The following is a 25162-nucleotide window of genomic DNA, read 5'->3' as shown; positions in this document are numbered from 1 at the left end:
TTTCATTTAATTAAGTGGTAGGGCAGTTAGAAACCATTTCATTTAATTAAGTGGTAGGGCAGTTAGAAACCTTTTGACGCAACATTGTTTTGACTTTTTAAAATAATTGTTTGATTGTACGGCAGTGATGACTTTGTTGCAACAGCCTGCTTTGGAGGGATAGAAGCAGGTGGCTTACAACTGTACTGAATAAGAACTGCTGATTGATTTGCTATCCTCTAACAACATCAATGTTGAATGACAATGTACTGTACTGCTTGCTACAAAGTAAATTTTTATGACTCGCTTTCTTGCAAATTGGCCACTGACAGGGAAAGTAGAATACGTGGCTGTCTTGGGTCTCGAAGCAGTGAACAGATTGCACCGAGAAGACATGGGGGAAGCAATGCACAACACTTGCTGATATTTATAACTTCTGCCTCTGTCAAGGAACTCCAAATTGTAGTTCACGGTTCTGCTAGAACCAGACGTAGTCACGGCCCTGTTTTGGTTTTTTTTCTTTTTCATACTTGCTTTCTATACACATGGTAATAGTTTAGAAAAAATATTAAGTTCTATTTTAATGGAACTTGAGAGGACAGTCATGGAGTTTTTAGCAGCCGTGAGCACACAGTGATGTGTTGGGTTCAATAATATTTCCTGCCCGATTTACTCTCTTGGTTTAAAAAAAAAAAGAGTCTAGAAGGCTCAAAACACAGCTAGGAACTGGAGTGACATTATAATTCAGGGTGACTGGGTAGCACACATAAATAAACAGGCAGTAAATATTTTGCCTCTTGTATTCTGGTAGCTTTTATTGGCTGCTCCGTTCAGACTGGAGGAGGGGATACAGACCATCAGCTCGTGCTCAATTCCAGTTCTGTTCTTCTAACAGCCTTACAGCAAGTCAGCAACATGCACTGCCCTGAGTTACACACCCAAACCCTGTGCGGACATGGGATGCAAGTAGGTTTTTCACACCAATTTAATTCACATTTTGATTATTGTCCCTTTCTGGATGCTAAACCAGCCTGTGACCTGGCTTGCCACTCTTTGGCAGCGTGAAGCATGGTGTAATCCCAGTGCTGCCCTGTGGCCTGTCAAGTAGTGGTGACTCAGGGAGCCAGAGAATGGGGTCTGTGAGCACCTCTGTCTTTTTCCCCATGCTGCAGACGCGGCTCCAGAGGCTAACAGCTTGTTCTTCCTGCTGCAGGCATTGCCGAGGGGTAAGATGGCACAGACTAAATACTGATGAGAAGAGAAAAAAGTGCATTTGCAAAAGAAGAAAGATCTGTCTTTTCCTGAGACTTGCCTAGGATGAGGACCCAGGGCCTTTTGATCTTGCTGTATGGTTTCTTCTCTGTCTTTTTCTGTACAGTGTTTTTATTTACAGCTTGCTTGGGAAGGCACTGTAACCTGGCTTCTTTTCACGCACTGAAGCGAGCACATACAAATCATTAGAGCATAATATACTTACTGATTAGGTAATAACATGGCAAGGCAAATAAAAGATTTTATGACAAATTTAAATAGCAGTGGAATAAAGTTCAGGGGACTGGGGATTAAGAAAAGGGATTTCATCTGTTTGAGGTAGATAGTGGCCATTAAACTGTCCCCTGGGAGATTTGCTCAGCCTTGAATAATAGGAGCGTGTTTGTGTGCGCATGAATTGCCATACCTTGTTTGTCTTAATCGTATGTGGTCTCAAGCAGTTGCTAAATTGTGCCTCCCTCCCGTGCCTGCCTCCCACCCCTTCATTCCACTGGTTTATTTGCTTTGTTTATGGGCTTATAAGTGGGAAATATAACTTAATTGACAGAGTATGCTATATTTAACATAGCAACATACTGAAACACAATCATACAGGGAAAAACAATGAGAACCAACTCATCAGTAATTGCTGTCAGCCACATCCATTCTTTTTTCCATTCTTTGTGTTTCCTACAGTGACTACGGTATATGGAGGTGAAGGGAAAACTGCTCCATAATAAACACTGTACAAATGCTTTGTACGTAACACCATGTCTCCCCATTTCTGTAAATTAGAAGCATTAAGGTTCATACATCTGGTTGTGCTCATTAGAATGCTGCAGAAAAAAACTGCTACTGGAACCACACTGATAATTCCCAATGCAATTAAAAAAAAAAAAAAAAAAGTGTTGCTTCATTCCTTGAGTGCATCTTTTTTAAGCCATGCAATTTTTTGAAAGTGCACTGAGATTTATTTTGAAGCACATCTTGACTTTTAATAAATTTATTAAAGTGCTTTAAACCATGTCATAGCTAATTTTGCTCTCCCACAGATCCATCACTTTGTGTTACTTATAAATAACCTTTTTCCATATGAGAGAGGAAATAGATCAAATCTCACAATGGTATGTTTTCCTTTTAATTTTCCAAGTAGTCCATGTTTAAGAAAAAAAATAAAATAAAATACTCAGAAGTATCTCTTAGTATGTCAGCCCTGGAGGTGGAGTGCACAGAAATGTGTTCCTTTGTGACAGTCTGAGTAAGTGGGGTTGGATTTGGGGATCTTAGAGGTCTTATCAACCTTAACGATTCTATGAAGTGGAGGTGTAACAAGTACAAGGTGAAACAGCTTGCTGTGCACAATGTCAACATATGCAACCCATTTCACGTAGCTGGCAGATACCTGTGTTGAAGAGCTTCAGGACTGAAACATCATTTCTGAGATCAAATATGGGGTTTGTTTGCATTATCAGCCTCTTGTATTACTCCTGTTGCCTGGGGGCTCCCCGGTGCTGTTTTTGTAACAAGAGAAATACCTGTAGTTCCAGCTGAAATTCTTGGGCCTTTAATGGCACTCAGCTAATGCTTGGCAGGCCTGGTATGATTATAACCATCATCCTGTTGTTAATCCTCTCTAGTGCCAAGGATTGTTAGGCAGGGGCTGCAAACAAGATGAAAAATGGAATGCTTGTATGTTATGGACTGAAGAACAGAAAGTCCAATTGCCTTAATTTTGAAGTGTTTGGTTTTTTTTTCCCTTTATAGTAAATACTAGTTTATTGATACAAGTATTATTTCAAACAAACAAACAAACAAAAAAACCAACAAAAAAGCCCCCTTCTAACTAAGTAATTTTTTTTACTTAAACCTTGAGAAAAGTCACTGCAAAACAGCAGTGTGAGCGGTTTGTTGCCTGTTGCTACAGTACTGAGCTGGACTTGCAGAATTGTGTAGAGGTTTCAGAAATAATCTCAGACAATTTATTTCCCCCTATGTATATCTGCATCTCCAAGGCACGTCTGTGCACTGTTGCATAGTTCAAAAAGGGGGAGAAATGCTTTATTTCATGGGAAGGAGTGAGGCGGTGATTGGGAGCTGTCATTTGGGGGCTGCCACCTTTTCCAGTTTGCCAAACAGCCACTGAGTTTCTCAGCTGCAGCTGCTGGAGGCACAGTTTGCAGCTGTCTCTGCACTATGATAGGCAGATGATGGGGATTTCAGGAATGTGCTGCTTCTGCGTAATGCTCTTCCTGATGGAAAGCCTCTGGAAGCTCTGTTCCAATGGACAGGAGCGTGCACCTCACAAGGGATGTTAAAATGGCAGAGAGATTGCCTCCAGGAGGCTGGTGCCCTGGTGCTGGGGCACTCTGGGAGGAGCTCTCCTGTAGCAGTGGGTTGTGACCCACAGCGAGGAAGCTGCTGCAGCAGGCACTGATCCTCTGGCAGCACTTCAGTGTCGTCTCATCGATAAGATGGTGGTTTGCACATGTCAGGCAGACAGCAGCTTAATGGCAGATATCTTATGACAGGGAGCTTTAAAAGTTTTTCCATTATCCTGGAGTTATACAATTATGATGTTCTGTGGCATGCAGCTGGCTACAGCTGTGATGGCTGTAATGCAATCTTTCTTCAACTTACCAATAAAATGTGGCAGAAACTGGTATTTCTGGGCCTCTGTGCACATCAGGGATCGCAAGTGCTTTCTGTCCTAAATGGGAAGGCAAAAAAATGTCTTTTGTGAACTATAGCACCATTTTTCACTGTTAGTTTCTAAATCTAATAACTGCAACTTAGGCTTGCTGATAGCAAAAAAAGAAGAAAAAAAAAAAAAAAAGGCCGTGCTTTGTGCAACATGATTACTAATTTATTTAAAAACTAAAATCAAGGCTGTCTGTGGTTTGGGTCTGATTTCACATTTATTTTTCATAGTTTGTTTGCTTAGTAGCTCTGCAGTGAAACAGTGATTAGTTAAATCAGTTATACATAAATTCAAAGACTTGTTCTTCATTTTAGATGTTCAGACTTAATTGGATTTAAATCAGATTAAAAAGTGACTTCTGAGTGAAAAATACCCCCAAGCATGAAAAGATGGCTTTTTTTTTTTTTAACTTATCACTTAAATGGCAGTAGAGATTTCTATCTTTATAACATTTATTCCCTCTTAGAGCTTACAATTTTATTCAACATTCTGAGAAAATACTGTATATATTAAAATGTTAGCAGTGCTGATTAGTAGGAAGCCACCAACTTATCTCCCTCAGAATGAAACTGTTTCCTAGTCCAGAGTATTTTCTTCAGATTGTAATGAATTTTTAAACTTCAATGTTATGAAAGGAGGTCATCCTACACATCTATTAGAATATATTAATGGCTGTGAAATCGTATAACACAAGCTGTATTAAAACCATGAAAGAGAACTGCTCCTGTCACGAGATGCCCCAGCAGCCCCAGCAGATGAGCAGTCTCAGGGTTAAGATGAGAGTTTCTCCATTGCATTGTAAGAGACCATCAGGGGTTTGTTATGGGCTTGGGCCATGTATATTGACATGAATTACTGGATAATGAAATACAAGGTTAGAAAAGTTTGGATGAAGATGGCGTAGTTTTTAGTGCTGCAGAAGTGACCATAGTTTGGGATTTCCCAAAATGGCATCTATGAACCCCAGCAGGAGATCCTTGCAGAGAAGTAGGGTGTGATCTGTGCTGTTAGGGTACAGCAGTGTCGTGAGGTAGTGGCTCTATGCTGCCAGGCCTTTTGCCTAGCAGAAGTGACCCAGAGTGTTTGGATGTTTGGACAGAGAGGTGAACTGCAGGATGAGCAGTCTGTGGCTTCCCAGACTCCTTGTGATACAGAAGATGAAGAAGACTTAATGCAAAATCAGGTGCTTAAGTGTATGTGAGGCAAACGGGGTAGATTGTGGAAAACAGATTTTGGAGGAGCGAGCAGAGATTTGTATTCAGGCAGTTTCAAATCTGGCTGATCAAAGACTGAGCAATTCGAGACATGTTCTCTAGTGGCTTGACAGAGTTGCTACCACAAAAATCAGAAAGGCAGAAGCAGTAATGACCTCTGACTCCAAGTGTCCATGTTCATCAATTATTTAAACAAGGAAGATTAATGTGAAAATAAATAATTGCATTTTGAATTGCTTCTTTACATCAGTAACAAAGTAGGTGTACCAGATAGAAACCGATAAAGAGAAAAGTTAAGAAACCATAATGCACAAAAAGAGAAGTAGTGTAAACTATAAAGCTCATTGCCACTTTACAGTGAGGGTTGTTGTCTGTGACCTAGAATAGAGAGCTGTAAGTGCAGAACATGAAACCTCTTGTTTGATGCTGGCACATTAAAAATTTGGGGCTGGATTCTACTGTATTCCATAAACCTTCTTTGGTCCAAAATAATTTTCACGAAGTCAGAATGTTGTCTTTTAATAAGTATGTGTACCCAGAAGTATCATGAATACATGAAGAAGACATGATATTTCAGCTTGATATCTTTTTGGTTTTAGACCATTTCTATCAACTACATTTCAGTCTGAAAGTAAGCCAAACTGCTGTCAATTGCTTTAATTGCATCACTAATTTAAATGTGCCGGGAGAAGGGCATGGTGTGCGTTAGCGTTCCAGCTGAAATGCAGTAACCCAAATCTTTCGCTTCTTTTGCCCGTGGTACATTTAGGATGCTTCTGTCCAGAAAAAAATAAATAAAACATTTTGGAAGCACAAAGCGTGTATCCAACCTGTGTGCACAGAAATCTGTGAGTAAATGAAATGGTGTCATTATTTATTTACATAACATAATGTTGGTGTTACCTTTAAGATTTTTGAATGCTAAGTGTTGAGAAAACAGTGAATGGAAGTTTGAGGTGGCGTTGACTTTAACACATTGAGACCCTGCAGTATTTTTGGTAGGTACAAATGCTTTTTCAAATTCCATTACTTTTAACTTATTTGTGGATCTTTTCAAAGGCTTTTGTGTGCCAGATAGCTTCCAAAGGCGTACTGTGCCCTACATCTGTGAATAGAAAGCTCTGAAGAACTGGTAAGCATTGCTATGACAAAATAACTTACATAATCAGTACATGTCTGGAGTTGTAATGTGTAGTCTGCTATTTTTCACTGAGTATATCATCTTAGCACCCAAAGCAGATGCCACACAAAAAGTTGTGGTTGTGAGGCACGTAGTTATTTATCTCACTTGGTCAAAATGTCTCAGTTACAAAGCTATCAGTAGGAGATATTAATAAATACATATGGTGTTTGGCTAGATGAATACAAGATTATGCTAAGTAGAACACATTCCAGAAAAGAATGATTGTAACTAATTAGAGATCTCCAGTTAAGCTTAGAGTTGTAAGAAAGTAAAATCAAATTTAATTATGCAAGGTCTCAGTTGTGCCAAAGGTGCTATAAAAAATATCTTTATGGAAACAGTATAAGAAATGGACTGGTGCTATTATTAGCATGCTCAGTTGTGCACTTACTTTATATTAGTTTTAAGTTTAATGAGTGTAGAACAAATTACAAAGAATGCACAGCAGTCATTGGGGTATCCATACAGAATGCATCTGTCTTTGCACTGATTGATAACTCCAAAGTGAGCTTTGTCTAAATTCTTTACATTAAGTGTATGTACACACAGGTAAATGAAAGTGTCAATATCAGTATTCCTTTGCAAGCCTAAGCACTGAGTGCTGTTCCTCTGCTCCTGAGTGCTGACAAAGAGCTGTTGGCAAGCACCAGCACATCCTCAGCTCAGCAGCGCTGTGGGTGTCCCAGTCTGGGACAGTGTGGTCTCCCATGAGGAAAGCAGGTCTTACATAATGCTACTTTCCAGCATAGTCATGGGGGAAAAGTGACTGTGAGAAATACCCTGGGATGCTGGAAAAGGGTTCGATGAAAAACTGTTGTTCTTGGAATTGACACAGAAGTCAGATATGGTTTCTGCTTAGGGCTGTGCTGCCCAAACTATTTTCCCATCCTCTCCAGACTGCTCAACCACAAATAATTAATTCCCCCCAACGCCAGCCTCTGGGGGGATGCTAGCAATGTGGGTAAATGAGTAGAGTAGAGCACAGCACAGGCATTTCTCCCAGCTGATCCTCAAGCTGTGCTGGAAAAGGAGGGATGGGTCAGCTGGATCAAGGATTCATTCCTTGGTCTGAGGGTCACTGCCAGAAACCTAAAGAGGGATTCACTCCTTGGCACCTCAGAAATTTGTGATGGATGTACATCTACAGCTGCACCAAGAGCTCTAGGGCTCCCTTATTAGTTAATGAAGAGGATTGGATATTTTTAGGCATGACTCACCTGGCCTATTTTAGTGTGTGATGAATGGTACTATGTCCATTAAGTTTAAAGAGAGGTTAATCCAAGTAGCTCAGATGTGAACCTGTTAATTGATTTTTTTCAGATGAATTCTACCCCTGGCTGCCAAGGTCTTTAAAACATCAGCTGACTTCTGAGGCTAAAGCTGACACAAACAGAAGGAGAGGCAGTGCACAAAGTTGTTTGCTTTGCTATTTTCAGATAACAGTGGCTCTTCAGGTGTGATTTTTCGCTGCCAAACACTTGAGCTGGTTGTGGTCATTTTGTACTATCAAAGGTATTGCTTCTCCCAGTCTTAAGAGCATTGCAGTCTCTGTGTGTATGACCTCCATCAGTGAGAAAAAGAGGACTTGTAGTTGCTTTCTCTCTATAACATCTGCTCTCCTGCTGACAAATCCTTCCCTCTCCTGTTCTCTCCCTGCCCTCCTTTTCCTCATGGCCCTCTGCCTTGACCCCTCAGGATGTAGCTGAACCTGACAGTTTTCTTCAGCTCCTCAGAAGCTGCCCATCTTTCTTACCTTTTGCTGAATGGTAGCAAGAGTAACAGGAACCATAGGAAGTCACCAGTGGTCATTCACACACCAGGCCCACTCCAGGACCAGAAGTAGGCAGTGAAGTATGTCCTAAGGAACGAAGTCTGGAAATGATGAAACACTGGCGTGTCCTGTGTGTCACCATCTTGTCATAGATGGTGCCCTCTCTCTACTGACACAAACAGGGGCATCCTTCATCCCACCTTTTAAAGCTGATCTTAGACAGTAATGTTTTCCATGTGTCAGTTGGCATTCTCAGAGTGAAATGACCCTTGAGGTAGCTTCTTTAGGGACTGGGGAATGAAGTGTTATTGATAAATTCAGGTCTTTATAGAAGAAGAATTTAAATTTTCATTTCCAAGCCTTGCTTGTAATCTGAATGTTGGTGCATCTCTTCCCTGTAACCTGGAGGATTTAGCTTTGTCTTTTCTCACGTCATATAGTTGCCAGTGGCTTAACACCCTACTTGTTATTTCTCTGATCTCATTTTTGGCCTGTACGTCCATACCAGCTAATGATTGTATAATATGAGCTCTGAGAGCTCTCATCCCTAACCTCATTTTTATTAAATTCAATTCCTGCTCTAAACTGCCATATCCATGTACTTACACATGATTTTCTGTTTGCTATCACCCCAGCTAACACAACGAATCCTACTTTGTTTGGCTCTCTGTTTTCAGTTTGTTATTCCAAGCTAGCTGAATAACTTGGCCTGGCAGGCTCTTTCAAGGCTGGGATCAGCCTTTTGATGAGTTGCAGAGTTCTTGAATAAAGGACAAGAATTAATCAGGATAGAAGGGATTTCTTTTCTACAGAATTGTAGGTGTCCAAGGACCTGTAGGATGCAGAAAATTCATCTTCTACAGCTGATACTTCGTAAGTAAGAGCACAGCAGTGATGCAGCTCCCAGCAGGCAGTCTCTCTTCCCCTTGGAACATTCTACAACAGGCAGTCTCTTGCTATCACCTGAGATTCCCTAGAACCTTCCTGTTCTAGTGCAAGATTAGATCTCTGGTGAGACCTCATTGTGGTCTTCCAGTACTTGAAGGGAGAGCTTATAAGCAGGAAGGTGAATGACTTTTCACATGGTCTAATAGTGATAGGACAAGGGAGAATGGCTTTCTACTAAAAGGGGAAATTTAGATGGTAGGAGGGAAATACTTTACTTAGAGGCTTTGGCATTGCTGCCCAGAGAACTGTGGATGTTCCATCCCTGAAGGTGCCCAAGGTCAGGCTGGATGAGGCCATGGGCAGCCTGAGCTGGTGGAGGACAATCAGCTCATGGCAGGGTGGTTCAAACTCAATGATCTTTAAGGTCCCCTCCAACCTAAGTCATACTATGATTCCATGATCCCATAAGACATCTGTTAGCTCTGCATACTGTATTCATGTCTCAGATCCCCATTTCCTAATAATCTTCCTTTTAAGAAGATGAGAAGAGCGCACATGGTAGGTTCTAGCTCTGTCAGTTACTGCAAATCTGAAATGACCAGATACTCGAAGACCTTCTGTAAGATAGCATGAAATATATAACATAAAAATCACTCAGTAATACATTGTCCTACAATTCTTTTTCCTTCTGCTTCTCTCATTGCTAGTGAAACAGCTGCTCTTTGGTTTCAGGCTTTAACCTATTTTTAGATTCCTTTTATGCTGTTGGCCCTCTGAAATGCATGAACGGCTGTTGAAAAAAAGCTACATCTGTGAGGCAAGAGGAGGGCCTCTAGGTGAAGTAATGTCTAGTAATAAGAGTCTCAATCTGACCTATTCATTTCCTCACTTTTTTTTTGTGAAGTGACTCTGTTCCCTTGGACACAAGGTTTCACACCTTTTCTGCCTTCATTTTAGCATTACCGTGATACCAGTTGTAATGCTGTAATGGGATGGAAAGCACCACGATAATAGCAGGGTGGCAAGTCTTTGGTTGCAGCAAATGAGGATGAGCCCAAATGCAGTAGCTGTGGACACAGAAATGAAGGAAAAGAGCTGCTTACTTTTGGAAGGCCTGAGGTAGGCAGTGATCTCCAGTGAGATGCCCTCACCTCCACTGCCAACCCTTAAATAAGGTCTGGGAAAGGCATGCCCCTGAGCTCCCCTGCGTTGGCCCTGCCTTCCCACCAGGCACTCAATCACTAGTTCAGGCTGTGAGTTAGCATTTCTGCTACACTCCACCCCTTCATAGCGTGAGTCAATGATGCTTTGTACAGTTTTGCCTGTCTCGGTGTAGATTGAGAAAATATAGGACGATTGATGATTGGTTCTTAGTTGAGATTCATGTTCCTTTGTGGGCCAGTACTTAGTGGTTCTCCTGAAGGCACATAGCTGCTTGGACAAGAGAAGGTTCAGCTTGCATTCCATCAGTCCCATATAGTTCACCACTTGGTGTCACGCTGATCTTACAGTGACACTGGAGCATCTCGATGTCATGTTGCTCCTCTCAGCGATCCTGTGGACTCAGAGAGAATCACAAGGTGTACTATAGATGTTTCAGAGGTACCAGAAGAGGTAGGTCTGCCTTTCATGGCAAGATACAGGCCGTGTTCCTGTCCTGGATCAACACTTCAGCTTGCACTAGGGCATGTCTTGGCTGACAGCACAGGGCTTTCTCTTGTAAATGATCAATTAATGAGTCTACTGCCCTTCCTCATGCCTCCAGCGAGTCGGATGTCAACATGAGATCATCACTATAGTGGTACAGTTTGATGTTACTAGGATTATTCCACTCTGCTAGGTCACACACAACTAAGTTATGACAGTAAGTTGGTGAATGCACGTATCCTTGAGGCAGGACCTGGAAGGGCCACTGCCTGCCTCCCCACGTAAATACAAACTGGTCTTGCAATTCTTCATGGATGGGAATACTGAGGAATGCATTTGCCAAGTCTAGGACACAGTGGTAGGTTTCTATCTCCCCTAATCAATGTGTCCATCAGGGAGGCCATATTGGGTACGGCAGCATGAATGGGCAGCATGACCTTATTTAATTCTGTCATTCTCCATGTGCTGTCTGACTTCCCAGATGGCCATGTGAGAGAACTATATGGGCTGTGTACAGGTCAAAAAAGCTTTCAAAAACTCATTTTCATCTTTGAATTCTTCCTCTGAGGAATGATATGTGTTAATAGTGAGAAGCAGTAGCCATGCTATGGCACTACTCTTTCCTCAGTCGTCAAAAAGTTTTGTCCTAATTTATTCAAGTCAGCCATTTTTGAAGGGGATTTAATGAGACTGTTATCCCTTATAGGTCCCTATTTTTCAATAACCAGAGCAGTGCTTAGCCACAGGGAACCCAGGTGACCCGGGGTTTCCTACGAGAGTTCCATCCTTTGGTGTAGTTGGGCTCCTAGTGACCATCCAACACATTATTTTTTTTTTAAGTAATCCCTTGTAAATAAATATCTGTCTGGATTGTCTAGCATAACGCTGTAATGGGATGTAAAGTACTGTGATAATAGCAGGGTGGCAAAGCCTTTGGCTGCAGCAAATGAGGATCAGCCCAGATGCATTTGCCATGGGTGCAGAAATGGAGGAAAAGAGCTGCTTACCTTTGGAGGGCCTCAGGTAGGCAGAGATCTCAAGTGAAATACCTTCATTGCCTCTGCCAATGCTTAAATGATGGAAGGGGTGGATCCTGGCTTCATCCCTTCCTGTCACTCAGGTGCACTGCATATGACTCAGCTCCCCAGGGTTGGCCCTGCCGTCCCACCAGGTGCTCAGTCACTGGTTCAGGCTGTATTTCTGCCACACAAACCAAGGTCCTTCATTAGTATGGCACTTGCTGATGGATTCCCCCATTCATAGGGCCTGCAGAGCCAGTGTGGTCTCAGTGCATGGTGCTTCTTTCACTGTAGGAAACATGCTGGTCCTAAGACGAAAAGGGGGTGGAAGAGCTTTTATTTCAAAGAAAGAACCTGACAGAAAGGAGGTGAGCATTAGGGGAAGCTGTGAATTAAATGGTGCCAGTAGAAAGCAGGATTTATTTATTGCATGAGCAATAAGAGCCCATTTTTTCAAGCTGTTAGATTCCAATTGGGGTGTCAGATGTAGCACTCATGCATTAAGATTTCACGTAAAGTGATGTGAGTGGGCAAATAGACTATAATGATCTAAATAGTAAACTATCCCTATGATAGGGATTGCCGATAGATAACTAAATCCAGAATCATGGAATCACTGTAGGGAACTCCTTGGTGTACTGTGATCTGACCAATATGACTATAAATTGTTGTGTTTTTTACTGTGACATAAATCACTGCATAACTTCATTAGTTAGATACCACCTACAATTAATCAGTTCTGCATTAAACCACCTTAAGCAGCAGTTCCTTATGGGATTTTCAATTTGTAGGCCCAGCTGTGTCTCAGCTGCCACTAATGAACATGCTGTGGCTAATTGAAGTGGGAAGGATCACACCCAGCCTTATGGTTGCAGTGCTCAGCTGTCTCACTGTCAACAGTGGAGTAATCTCTTTAAAAACCCAAGCCAGACTCAGCATATTTGGCTGACTAAAAATACACATACATATTTCTTGTGTGTGTGTTCTGTCTCCTGAGCTTTAGGCTCCTGAAGAAAATTTCTGAACCGACAAAGCTCTTTAATCTTTCCAGACTGACCTTTTTTCTCATTGCTGCAGTCTGGAAGAGAGAGGACTTTTTGTGTTTGTTCTGCATTCCTACACTGATGCACATTTTTGCTAGAATCTGAGTCATCTCCAGAATATCAGCTAAATCCTGGGTGAAGACAGGAGATCTCCATAAAGCAGGGCTTGCTTTTTTTATTTTTTTTATTTATTTTTTAATAAATTCTAAGCTAAAGAGTGGATCTAGCAGTAAAGTACATCTCTGAGTGATGACAGAATCTACTACTGCACTTATGTATTGGCTTGGTTACAGATGGGGAAGTTTGCATACAGGACATTATGAGCAGGTTGTAAAATCTTTGATTTCCTGTTGGCTCTGCATAGGTTCCTATATTGGTTAAACTGATTAAGTTGAATTTTTCAGAATCCATGTATGCAGCACTACACAGATTGCAACTAACAACTGCCAAGATTTCTCCTGTCAATATAAAACAATGAAACCTGAGCATGTGAGTGTATATACCTGTCATGCTTACTTGCATAGCAGAATATGCAGTCTAGACAGCCATAATTTATTGACTAAAGCAAAGTCTTGCACTTGGGTTACAGCAATTCCCACTATCAGTACAAGTTAGGGAATGAAAGGTTGTAGCTTGGCCTTGCCAAAGGACCTGGGGGTATTGGTAGATGGCATCTGGCCATGAACCAGCAATGTGCCCTTGCAACCCAGAAAGCCAACTGTATCCTGAGCTGCATCAAACAAAGCCCATCTGGAGACTTCACCAACCTTCCAGAAAGGGTAAGCCTCTTGTCCCTGAATAGTCTTCTGAACTACATCTTGATGAACACCTTTACACACACGTTTGTATCAATATTATTGCCTTCACTTACTTCACACTGTTCTTCTTTTCCTGCTCTCGGCATTTTAAAAAAAACTGTTGGCCATTAGCTTTCATCCCACAATGAAGCTGAGAATACACAGCATTGAAACAGTGTTGGCTTGGTGGAATGTAATAAAGCTGGTCGATGGGAGCAGCTGTGGAGCTGGTGATTGTCTAATTATTTTCTTTATAAAATAAATAACAGTGGAATAAAATAAATTTGTGATTTTACAGTCTTGTGTTTGACACTATCTCCAGCATGAAGTAAGTCTACTTTCTATTACTGCATACCAGTGGGTACAGAGTGGTGTTGGTTTTCTCTGTTATCCTGAGACCCAGTACAACTGTCTAAGCATTTTAACTAAGTAGTCAGCATGTAAGAAAGGGGAATTCAATCCATAAAGCAAAAGCGAGATGGTCACATGAACAGGCAAAAATAAAAAAAGAAAGAAAAACAAAAAAGAACACCTGTAAGGGAAGTAAGAGGCCAAGGAAAGCGTCACTGTTGCTCCTTATGCATGCTGAGTGCAAGAAGCATGACATGGGGTATGAGTTTGGGGCTTAGTGGACTCAGAATTGCTGACTGGATCCTGGAAGTAGAAAGGAGAGCTGATCAAACTGCCCACTATAGTGAAGTACCACCAAATTCAAGGAAATCAGGAGCTGCAGAGAGGTTTGAAATAATGACAGTGAATGACCTCACATACTAATAGGGAATCTCAAAGGACCTTTAAGCAAGTCCAGAATTTTTTTTTAGCAGAGATCTCAAATGACCTCACTGGCTGTGTTGTGTCCTCGGATGACCCCTGAGTGCTAACTGGTGTCCTCAGATGACCTTTGAGTCCCAACATTTTTGGATGGGATTTTTGGACCTCGGATAACCTCACTGGCCAAGTCGTAACCTCAGATGACCCCTGAATGCTAATTAGCGTGCTTACATGGCCTTTGAGTCCAGAAAGTTTTTGAGAAGGGCCCTCAAGTGATCCTATGTCAACAGTTTATGGGCCGGTTCAGTCAGGTTCCATGACTAGTGGGGCAGGGTAACCCACAGACCCAAGCCCTGGGAAAGGGAAAAGGTGAAAAGTGGAAAGGGTAGGGCAGCAACAATCTGAAGAGAAACAAACTAATTTTGATTCTATGAGTCTATGGATTTTGCTAAATAAGATATCGGAATGCAAGATAACAAACTATAACACAATATAACACAATATAATTAGAATTGAAGCCAATAAGTAAAATGAGAGTGTCTGAAAACTGAAGGCCTTACTCTAAGTAATCTGAGGTGATATGGCTGGGAGCAGAGACAAGCCAGAATGTCAAAAAAGGGGTTGTCTTGTCATCTGTGAACAGCTTTTTTCTTTTCCTCTGAGTGGAAAACAGAAACAGAACAGCAAATAGTCCTCTGGGAGAAGTAGTCCTTCTCTTCTGTGACAGGGTAACCCACACATGCTGACTGCTGCCATATTTTTTCCCATGTGTGTAATTTCAGAGCTCATTTGTCTTCAATAAGTTGCCTCACCCTCTCTTTGGGGTTATTTGAAGAAAGGAATTCACCCAATGACCCTTGAGATTGTCCAAGGCCTGTTGTTGCTGAATTATAATACCGTGGCCACTCCTAGATGCTCTCCAGTTCCAGTGTCACTTTAAATGTGTGCGAATGGGACAAAGCATCTTTAAGTTTGTTTTCCACCTTCAGCCTTCACACTCTCCCAGAGTGCAGCTTTCAGACAAGATCTTTTGAGAGAAAAGAAAGAAGGGAGACTGGTGCATACCTTCCCCACCACTATCCTCTATCAAAAGCAGAGTTAGTTAAACAAAGAGTTAAGGTCAGAAATGGAAAACAATATCCAGCCCTTTTTTATTTTATGAGGGACTTATAAGTGGCAGCTTGTTTGGCAAAGAACAGTGCTACCAAGTGGACAAAAGCATTTTCGATTTCCACAATTTTTTTTATGTTGTATAGTCTATGAAGATTTTGCAGAGCATTGACCCCCCTAACAACTCCAGTTTCACCCACTCCTGACAGATCTCCCAGACTGCCTGTCTTTCACCATGGCACACATCTCCATGTGTCTTGTAATGGTTTCCTTGAGTCCATTCAGCTTCTCTCTTGTCAGCATTCACCATTTTAGTTAATAAAAGTAGTTAATTTTTACTTACTTACCTCAAGCCAAGCAGTAAACTATTTATTTGCCTTGCTATTATCATGGTGACACTGCATTGTAGTACAAGACAAATGAGGTTGCAGGTTAATCCCCTGCCTGGGAGAAAATTCCATCACACCCAGGGGTGTGATATATAATATCACCCAGGGGTTATATTACCCCTATATGTAACACAGCGCATTTGTTTGCCATTTAACCAGCACAGCTGAGCAAGCTGACTGGCACACAGGGCAGAGGCACCTTGCTTAGCAGTTGCTTGTTAGGAGAAAGCCAGAAGGGGACTACATTTCCTGATAATAATGAACATTGCTGGAGGAGCAGCAACATCTGCTTGGGGGCTCTGTGCCTTTCAGAAACACTTGGGCCCCCTGTGGTAGACCTCTGGAAGTTCTTTAAAGCTGGATTTAGCTTTGCTTTAGGTCTTTTGAGATAAATTGTGCCAGTTCTCATTAAAAAAAAAAAAAAAAGAAAAGAAAAGAAAAAGAAGAAGAAGAAAAAGGAAAAGGAAAAGAAAAAGAAAAAGAAAAAGAAAACAACAAAGAAAATCAGTGAGGAGACTGGATGCAAAAAAAAAAAAAAAAAAAAAAAAAAGTAAAGTATTCCAAGAGGGAGGACAGAAACTGGCTCCAAGGGAGAACAGTGAGACAATGCAAAGTCCCTATGTTCATTTCCAAATGCCCAGGCTTTTAACAGCACTTGCTGAAGCCAAAAGAGCTAAGGTTCCAACTTTTTCCTCCTTGCTTTTCTGTGAGCCACATCCTGCTGCCACAGCCTTTGTGCATAAATGCATAAAAGTGATACAGAACGTAGTCTTTCCCTTAACAACATCAGCATAAACGAAACACAACCTTAATAAAGACAATAAATAATTTTGCAGCACTTTTTAGGCTCATCTTAGAAGATGAGTAGACATTCAAATAGTACTACGCTTGGCAATGCCCTGCTACATCCTGCTCCCTTCACATCAGTGGTAAAACATATACTGACAGGAATGCATCAGGTATGCAGCTGTTTTGTAAAATATCATCAGCTTTGGTTTCAGTCTCTACTCTGTGATCAATGAGCTTGTTGGAAAAAAAAATTTCTGGTGCCACTAAACCAGTGGTCAAAGCAGAGCACCACATGGTGTCCATGAACGCCCTGAGTTCGGCAGACACTAATTCAGAAAGCAATGAAAAGCAAAACACCCAGTCCTCCGTTACACTGTGGGCAAGCTAGGTGATATCAGTGTTTCTTTGCTCTTTGGATCTGTCTTTAATAGCTTTCTTACATAGCAGACTGCTTTTCATTACTACTTAAAATAGATATTACTGCTAAAGTTAGTACCTTTCATGGTATTTTTCCCTTCCAGCAAGGCTACTATTAATCCTTAAATTTAAAATGTTCTGGTTTTGTCTGACATTGCAGTCACATCTATCTTTTTTGAGAACTTGACAATAATACAGCCAAGGATAACCACTTACTTGTGAAAGAATGGAGCTGAAAATGAACTCCTACCTTGTAGCAGGAAATCAGCTACCAGCTGGTCAGTCCTGAACACTGCTGGGAAGACTGGGCAGTTGCACTACTGTCACACTGATGCTTCAAGCCAGCTGAACTCTGTAGTCACATAGTGGGGCATACCTGAAATATTGGAGATGCAGCATAAGTTTACTTCTTGTTGAGTATTCAAGAGCATTTCTTGAAGAAGTGGAGTATGACTCTCTTGTTCAAAAGTATTGGTTGACGTAAGTGGGAATATTCCAATTATTCTTTTTTTTCTATTGAAAATCTATTGAAAAACAAAAATTGAAAATTTCTATTTCTATTCTTTTTTTCTATCATCTCTTCATCAGAAAGAGGCAAAGGAGAGCTGACACAGCCTCTGCATCCATAGCTAGCTCCTTCCCAAAGGCCTCACACGGCCGCAAAGCACACTAAAGGCTTCCCCAGCCCCTGCTATCTGGTAACAGGATGCCTGAGGTGACAGCTGGAGCAGCACAGACAACAGCCATCTCCTTTCCTGCCATGGTAAGACTTCAGAAGAAGTTTCTTGTGAATGTGTCCTGCCTTTCAGGTCTAGCAACAGTATTTTAATATTTGTAAAATTAAGTCACACCATGGCATTTCAAACTAGCACCTAGGTATCCTTCTGTGCTACAACAACATTAATAAGGCTACTACCAACCCTTGGTGGTCAGAGTAGTTTTTGCTACTCTTCCTTTGAATAGTTTCCTGGGAGTCAGAAGCTATTAAATGATAAAGGGCTAAACAGAATGAATGTGGCACCAGCAGCTAAAGATTCAGACATCAAAGAGAGAAGATTAGAAATAACTGGATGATGTTAAAAACAGCAAAGTGATTGTTTCCATAGCAGAAAAACTTTCTGACACAAAATATATCAGCATATAGAACTAGTTCCTGGGGGAAACATTGGCAGCCCACTGACTGAACAGTCAAAGAGGTTTATGGAAATTCAGAGTGAGACAGAAGAATACTTGTTGAAAGTCATCTAAGCACTTGCCATTTGTAACTTCTGGCTGACATTCTCTGCCACGGGAGTACAACTTCTGAACAAGTTGTAATTAGAAAGCAACACAGAGCACAGAAATTATTCTTATTTCAGTCATTTCGAAGGGCACTTTTAATTGGCATTATTCAAATGCAAATGCCCTCAGATATGAATAACTTCACAGTTTTAAACTCTCTCCCAAATTATTCCAAGTTTCTCAGTGAGATTCTTTCAGAATGGGCAACTTATATCCTGCTGCCCATTTAAAATAATAAGAGAGAGAAACTTTGGTTAATTCTGAGCTAAATCTTGAAACTCCTTTGTAATGAAAAAGAGAGAAGTAGCTCAAGAAAGGAATCGGTGAATCATCAACAGCAAGAGTGCTGGAAAGCCAACCTTCAACACGTTCAAAAGACTCTGAGCACTGGGATGTGTGTATAGGTATCTATACAGAGTTCTGAAAAGAATGAACATTCGCTCTCAGGGTTGGTCTGGTAGGAGAGCAGAGTGCTGCTGTTTGTATACCTCTTGCACCTGAAGGAGCTGTGACTGAATAAAATTCATCAAGGATGCATGGTACTGAGAGCAGGTTCTGCACTTAATTGAAATAAAGCATTCTTCCATTAGTCACTCACGCCAAAAGGATAATAATGCTTAAAAAAAAAAATCCTTCTTTTGCAGAGATCTCACTATTACTTAGGCAGTTCCTAACTTCCAAGTATGACATTTCTGCTGGATATTTCTTTGCAACATAGAATGCAGTGACTTTGAGCAGTGATTTTCTCTTATCATAAAATATTTTATATATATATTAGCAAAATTGTTTCATACTCAGGAAGCGTGACAGTACTGACATTTTGTCCTAGGTAGGAATACGTACTCCTGGAACGTATAATTTCACATAGTCTGCTGAGGAGGGAGCAAAGATGTGTGAGACAAGCAAGATTTGTGTTGTAACTCATACTTCACTGAAATTTAATTTACTGGTTGGTGGATATTTTCCAATTATGTGAAAATGGACGTGTGCAGTGGAGCACACGGTGCATGTTACAAACAGCATGTGTCTTAGTGTCAGCTAAGGACACACACTTATTTGTGTTTTAGTGGAAATCTAAACCTCTAGCATCTTGAAACAAAACCATCTTGGTGGCTTCAGCAGCTGGAGATAGTTACTGTGCTTCTGAAGCAGGCTATGAAATTTCTGACAGAGAGGAATTGGCACTGTCAGACCTGCTTGAGCCATCGAGGAACACTGAAGGCTGTACTTCTCCCACTTCAGGCACTTATCAGCTCAACAGTGTTACAGGGTCTGAGATGCACTTCTTTTCCCTTAATTTGCTTTTCCTTTTGCCTTGGGATAAGCCCCCTCTAGAATGTTGTTTGTTCCAAAAACGATCTCTGAAGGAAACTGAAAACAGACCAGTCACCTGCAACAACTTTGTACTGTCTTAATATGGCATTTATAGCATAGCCAACATATCCTCCTAAAGGCTGAAGAAACAAGCCTTTACACCAGGTTTTTGCAGCACTTTTAGGTAATCTCTCAATTTATAAATAAATAAATAAATAAATAAATAAATAAATAAATAAATAAATAAATAAAAAGGGATGCTTTATATACTGAGTTCACAGAACCTTCCCAATCTGCTCCCCCTCTTTTGATTTACAAATCCTGTGGTTGGCAGTCACCTCCAGCCCCCAAACTCACGTCATCCCATCCAATATTGCCTTTGCCAGACTTTTCATGGGGAAAGCTCCTGCACTCCTGGGAACACAGGCTGGGTCTCCCTCCAGTTCTCCCTTTCCCCAAGACACTGCTTTATTCCTCTCCATTAACCACTGCAAAATCTCTTACAGAAAGAACTGGGATTTGGTTACGATGCATCACACAGAGCTAGGAACATGAGCCAGCACAGCTCATCGAGCTTCATCTCAGCACCTCATTATGAATAATCACAATGGGAGTTGGAATAGTGACCCTATTTTGGGCTCCAAATAAAATAAATAATCTCTGAGGTTTTAGGAAGTTAGGGCTGAAATTTAGATTTAACTAATCAGTGAAGCAATTTTTGCAGGCAAATACTGTTTTCAAAGCCAGACCTAACTACCTCAAAAATATCTGAAACTGTTATTTTGGTTAAGGGATGCTTCTAATAACAACCAGTAAATTTGAAGAATAACAAAGCAATTTCAGCAATACAGGCACCTGTTTTTTCTCAGTATTCTTCTCCCTGTAATGAGATTCTTATTTCAAGGTTGGCTCTTTGGTTCAGTGGCATTGAGTGCTTTAGAAATGCCTCCAACTGGCATGTTTAGCAATGAAAATCAGCCTGTGGCACTGAACAGTTTGTACAGGAGCTGCCTGTATTCGTGCCCTCCACTCATTTAAAAGACCTCCACATTTCTATTTCATCACATTTGAAAGACAAATGAATTTCACATTAGATCAATATCCATGAGCAATTAAAATAAATATGAACCAAACACTGTTATCTCTCTATTAGAAAACTGGAGTATCATTGCTTTGGTAACGGAAGTAATGGTCCCATAATTGACACAGGATAGATAGCTGGAAAGGAAAATAATGAAGTTGCCCAGGGTGAATTTGAAGCAGCAAAGACTTTTAACTAAAGACAAAATAATTTGAAAGTTTTAGCTAAGAAATAATGGGAAAATGAACTGAACACTACCACAGAAATAGCTCGTGCAGGCTTAGATAAAAAATAGAGCAATTGAGACTTGAAGACAACATTGGCACTGATTATAAAAGTAGAGACAGAAAATTAGAGAAAATGACAAAATGTTATGCATAGATACTGCCCTCTTTCAAGTCACTGTTTTCCATGGAATTGTTCAAGAACTAAAGTGTGAGTTGGGAAAGAGGGTGAAGATATGAGATTGCATCACTGCGGAATAATCTTCTTTTACTGAAGAGTAAATCATCTCTAGATTCATGCTTTCCTGTGGTGCTAGGGCACATAACCAGTTACCTGCACCTTTCTGTTTCTTCCCAGCCTGGGGTAGAAATACAGGCAATGTGTCCAAGCCCTGCACATGTGCATCACCACTGCTTAACACATCCATAGCAAGTCCCCAGGCAAAGCATTTAGCATCATGTACAGCAATGCTAGCTGGCAACAAATGTACAAATGAACAGAATGCATACTTTGTAGCCTGATCTGATGAATTTATCACGTAGGGGCAGTTCAATGGAGTGGCTGATCTGAGGACAGAGAGTGGCATTTCTCTGCAACCCTCAGTTAAAACTGCCAAAGAATGAAAATAACCAGGTAGATCACTGTATTAATCTCTGCTCTTTTTTACACGGACAAATTTCTAAGAAAGTAAGAGTACACCTCAGAAATGATGTGTATGGTGTCTCTAAATCTGATACTGGGACCAGTAGGATTCATTCACACTGTCACCACCATTTCACTTATCGCATCCCAGTCTTTCAGCCAGCTAAATCCTTTAAACAAATCAGGAAGAGAAGTAGAATTGTATAAGCAAAGTGTTGTTCTGCACTCTGCAGCCATTTTGCAAACAGTTCACACAGATATCAATGCCAAACGTGTGAGCACTGTAACTGAGGTGTCTTGGCTGTAATCCCACTTGAAAACAAGGTGGTTCAGTCACAGACCTGGTGATTGGCTGTGCAATACCCAGCATGAGTGGGATACAAAGGTGATTTCATTCTCCCTACAAGCATTCCTTACTCAGGAGTAAATCATCATCTTCTGTAAGAGAAAACAGCCTCAGAGATTCCTTGTTCTCTGCCTGCTTCTTAACAGGCTCTGCAGCTCAGCAGGAAACTACTCTGGGTACACTTCACTAGGCAGAGCAAAGTGGCCTCGGGCTGCAGCTCCGTCCCATACTCATCACACTGCACTCTCCCAGGGAGAGCATTCTACACTTTCATTTTTGCACTCCTGCAAGCAGCAATGTGTGTATGCATGTAGGGGAAGATAGCAGAAGCTCTGACTTCAGCAGAATCAAGTAGGCATCTTCCCCAGATTGCTGTTGTGCTGGAGCTGTTAGTAAGTGCATCAAGCAAGAAAAACACCTCCGAGCTACTGCCACCTCCCCTGTGCCCCCTCTCAAAGCCTATGAACTGGAACAGCATAAAGGGCAGCATTTAACATAAGGTAGTAATTTTGGCACATTGGGGTGGTGAGCAGCATCACGCTTAACTTCCTCTTAAGGAATAGCTACTTAAAACAGTAATATTTTTAATCAGCTAGTCCTACTGCCTCCCACTTTCTGCAGGTTGCCCAGTCTTTGCTTACATTTTCATGTGATCCAAAGCTGATTTTCTATTAACTGGTGTAGATGTGCTCGCAGAGGGTAATGTATGTTTAACTCACAACTGAATAGTTGCCAGTGGTGCTATACTGTTTTTAATGGGTGGTGCTCTGTTAAAAGATGAATTTAAAACCATCAGCAATACCCGCAATCAAATGTATATCTAATACATGTATATAACAGAAATATCCTTTCCTACAACATTTGATGAAGATCTCAGATGAAAGTTTCTGACCTTTCACTTCATAATGTAGGTATCACAGCACCCTACAGTATCTGCTCATTTAGTATTAAAAAGGATTGAAGATGATTACTAATAACCGCATAATTTGCTCCTCCCTCTTCTCTCCACTCTTTTTAATATCCATTAAAACACTTCATATAAATTTTTTCCTTAGTTGTTTCTACCCCAAGGTTAAATCTTCCTATTTCCTCCCAGGAGATGGAGTTTTGAAATAAGCAGCGCTGGTTGAAGGATTGCAGCAAGGTTGGATGGACAATTAAGATAATGGCTGGATTACCCAGCTGAATAATCATTTAGATAATGGTTGCTGTCTTGGAACATTTTATAAGGTATGGAATAAAAGGCAAATAAAAAGGAATTCTCTTTGAATAGATGTTTGGCATGGCTGAGTGCTGCAACAGCATATCTGAATGATAAAGGTTGTTCCCTAAGACAAAAGCAGTATTCTTTCATAGAGGAGGATTTAATTTGTCTTTCTTTCCTCCTTCAGATGTTTCAAATGCAAAATGTTGCTTTTTCTTGGGTGCTTAGTTGTTTTCTGAACAAATCTGCTCCAAAAGAAAAAGTGCTTTCACCTCTGCTGTGCCAGAACACAGCAGAAGAAACAAACTGCAGAGTGGATGTACTTGGGAAGTCTGTACAGGAGGAACCAATGTTTGTGCTGCAACACAAGGCAATGAATGACAGCCTTAGGCAGAAAGAATATGGGCTATAAGCTGTGTTAGACCACCTGGCTATCTGAGCACGTGGACTTTCTAGGGCAGGCATCCCTTGATCTGAATGTTTAAATCAAATAATCTTCCATTCTCAGAGAAGCTGGATTCCACACCCACTAACTATATATATTTTTTTTCCTCAGACAGCTCAGTTTTAGCCTTTGTGTTTCTTTCACTGCTGCTCTCAATTCACTGGGGTGCCACAGTCATGAATACACTGAGATCTTTAAGTATTTATTACTTTGGCAACACTTTTTGCAGCCCATCAGTTTTCTTAATTAAGTTCATAGATCTGTATTACCTAGCATAAGTTTTGATCCATATTGTTTTCTGAGTTGGTCATGATTTGCTGGCTTTTTACAAAACAGCATTTTACTAGTCAGATTCCTAGACTGTGCTTATTAATACAGTAGGCTCAAATTTATCATAGTTTAAAAATCTGTTATGTTGGACTGGAGGGAAAAGAAAATCATCCTTTTGCTTCATTCTGCAGGAGAACTGAGCCATGCTTCTTATTTAACCTTAACGAGGCAGCAGTCTATCCCCAAATGATATTTTTCTGTAATATTTTAGGCAGAATGTATTGAATGTGCATCCTCTGCAGTACAGATACTAACTAAAGTAAATATTTCAAATGACCTTTGCCAGGCGCTGTGTCTACCAGCAGTATTAATTAAACTTCCATTAAAAAGTCCAGAAAAGATTACATGAAAACCAGGAGTAAGCTCCCTCTGACAGACCTGGGTTGGTTTCAGGTGTCATTTAACTGACAGCACAAGTTATTTGTGACCTGTCATCCTTTTCATTACTCAATCAGAACACTCTCTCTTCTTGCCTTAAAACTCCCAACAGGATTGCAGACATCTAGTTCTTCAGTAGCAATTTTCCATTTCACTTAGCTTGATGCAAACCATCAGACGCTGTGAAGGTGCTGAGATATCCTCTTTAGCTGGTTGACATTGAACTCCTTGTGGCCATGGGGAAAGTAAAGGAAAACCACTTATACCAAATATCTCTCTATTAAGCTAAGATTGATTTTTCCACAGCATCTTAAGTCCACCATTTAATATTTGTCCTAACTTTATGATCTTCGACAAGAGAGGTAACTCCTCAAATGCCTGAAAGTATGCCATCATTTTGACTGTAAGAAATGTATTCTATTCTACACATCATTAGTTCAGTCTATAAACTCAACATGCTGTCTTCATGATTTTTCAATAGTACTGAAAAAGGAGAAGAGCGGCCCTCTTTGGCCCTCACACCTCAGGTCAGAATATTTTAACACATACCCTTCTGTCATTGGAAAGCGGCATGATTCAGAAATACTAAAGTAAAGAAAGCCATACAGCCAAATGAGTGAAATCTCTAGAAACAGTAGAGTGTATGCAGCACAGTACAGCCTTCCTCATGACTTCCACCAAGGAGCCTTCCTTCCCTAGAAGGACCAGTGACAGTGACTCTAACAATGAGATCTTCTTTTAGCTGAAGATGCATTCTGAAATTCTTGTAAACAAGATTGTTTCTTTGTCATGCAGTGTGTGGACCCAAATAACATTTGTCAAGAAAGTTCACATTTGCATTACAAAGTTTAAGGAAATAAGGAACAGGAAAGTATACCTCTGTCACTGCCACAGTCTTACATGAGACTTGCCTTTGCTCGTCTCTTATCAAATGGCAGATTTCGTGCGCA

At 40.8% G+C, this 25162-nt stretch overlaps 1 long non-coding RNA gene across 3 annotated transcripts in view; it reads left to right on the top strand.

The window, feature by feature from the left end:
- Positions 1-25162, top strand: part of LOC125695166 (uncharacterized) — an 87254-nt gene that overhangs the window by 4503 nt on the left and 57589 nt on the right. For 2 of the 3 annotated variants that reach the window (XR_007377837.1, XR_007377839.1), the window contains exon 2: positions 6202-6274. This is a non-coding gene — a long non-coding RNA (uncharacterized LOC125695166). Of the gene's footprint in view, positions 1-6201; positions 6275-17554; positions 17730-25162 lie in introns of all 3 variants that reach the window. The other variant, XR_007377838.1, reaches the window with a different exon arrangement.

The sequence above is a fragment of the Lagopus muta genome, chromosome 6 (genome assembly GCF_023343835.1).
Source record: "Lagopus muta isolate bLagMut1 chromosome 6, bLagMut1 primary, whole genome shotgun sequence".
In the NCBI taxonomy this organism is placed as follows: domain Eukaryota; kingdom Metazoa; phylum Chordata; class Aves; order Galliformes; family Phasianidae; genus Lagopus; species Lagopus muta.
This window is presented reverse-complemented; position numbering and strand designations above follow the sequence as displayed.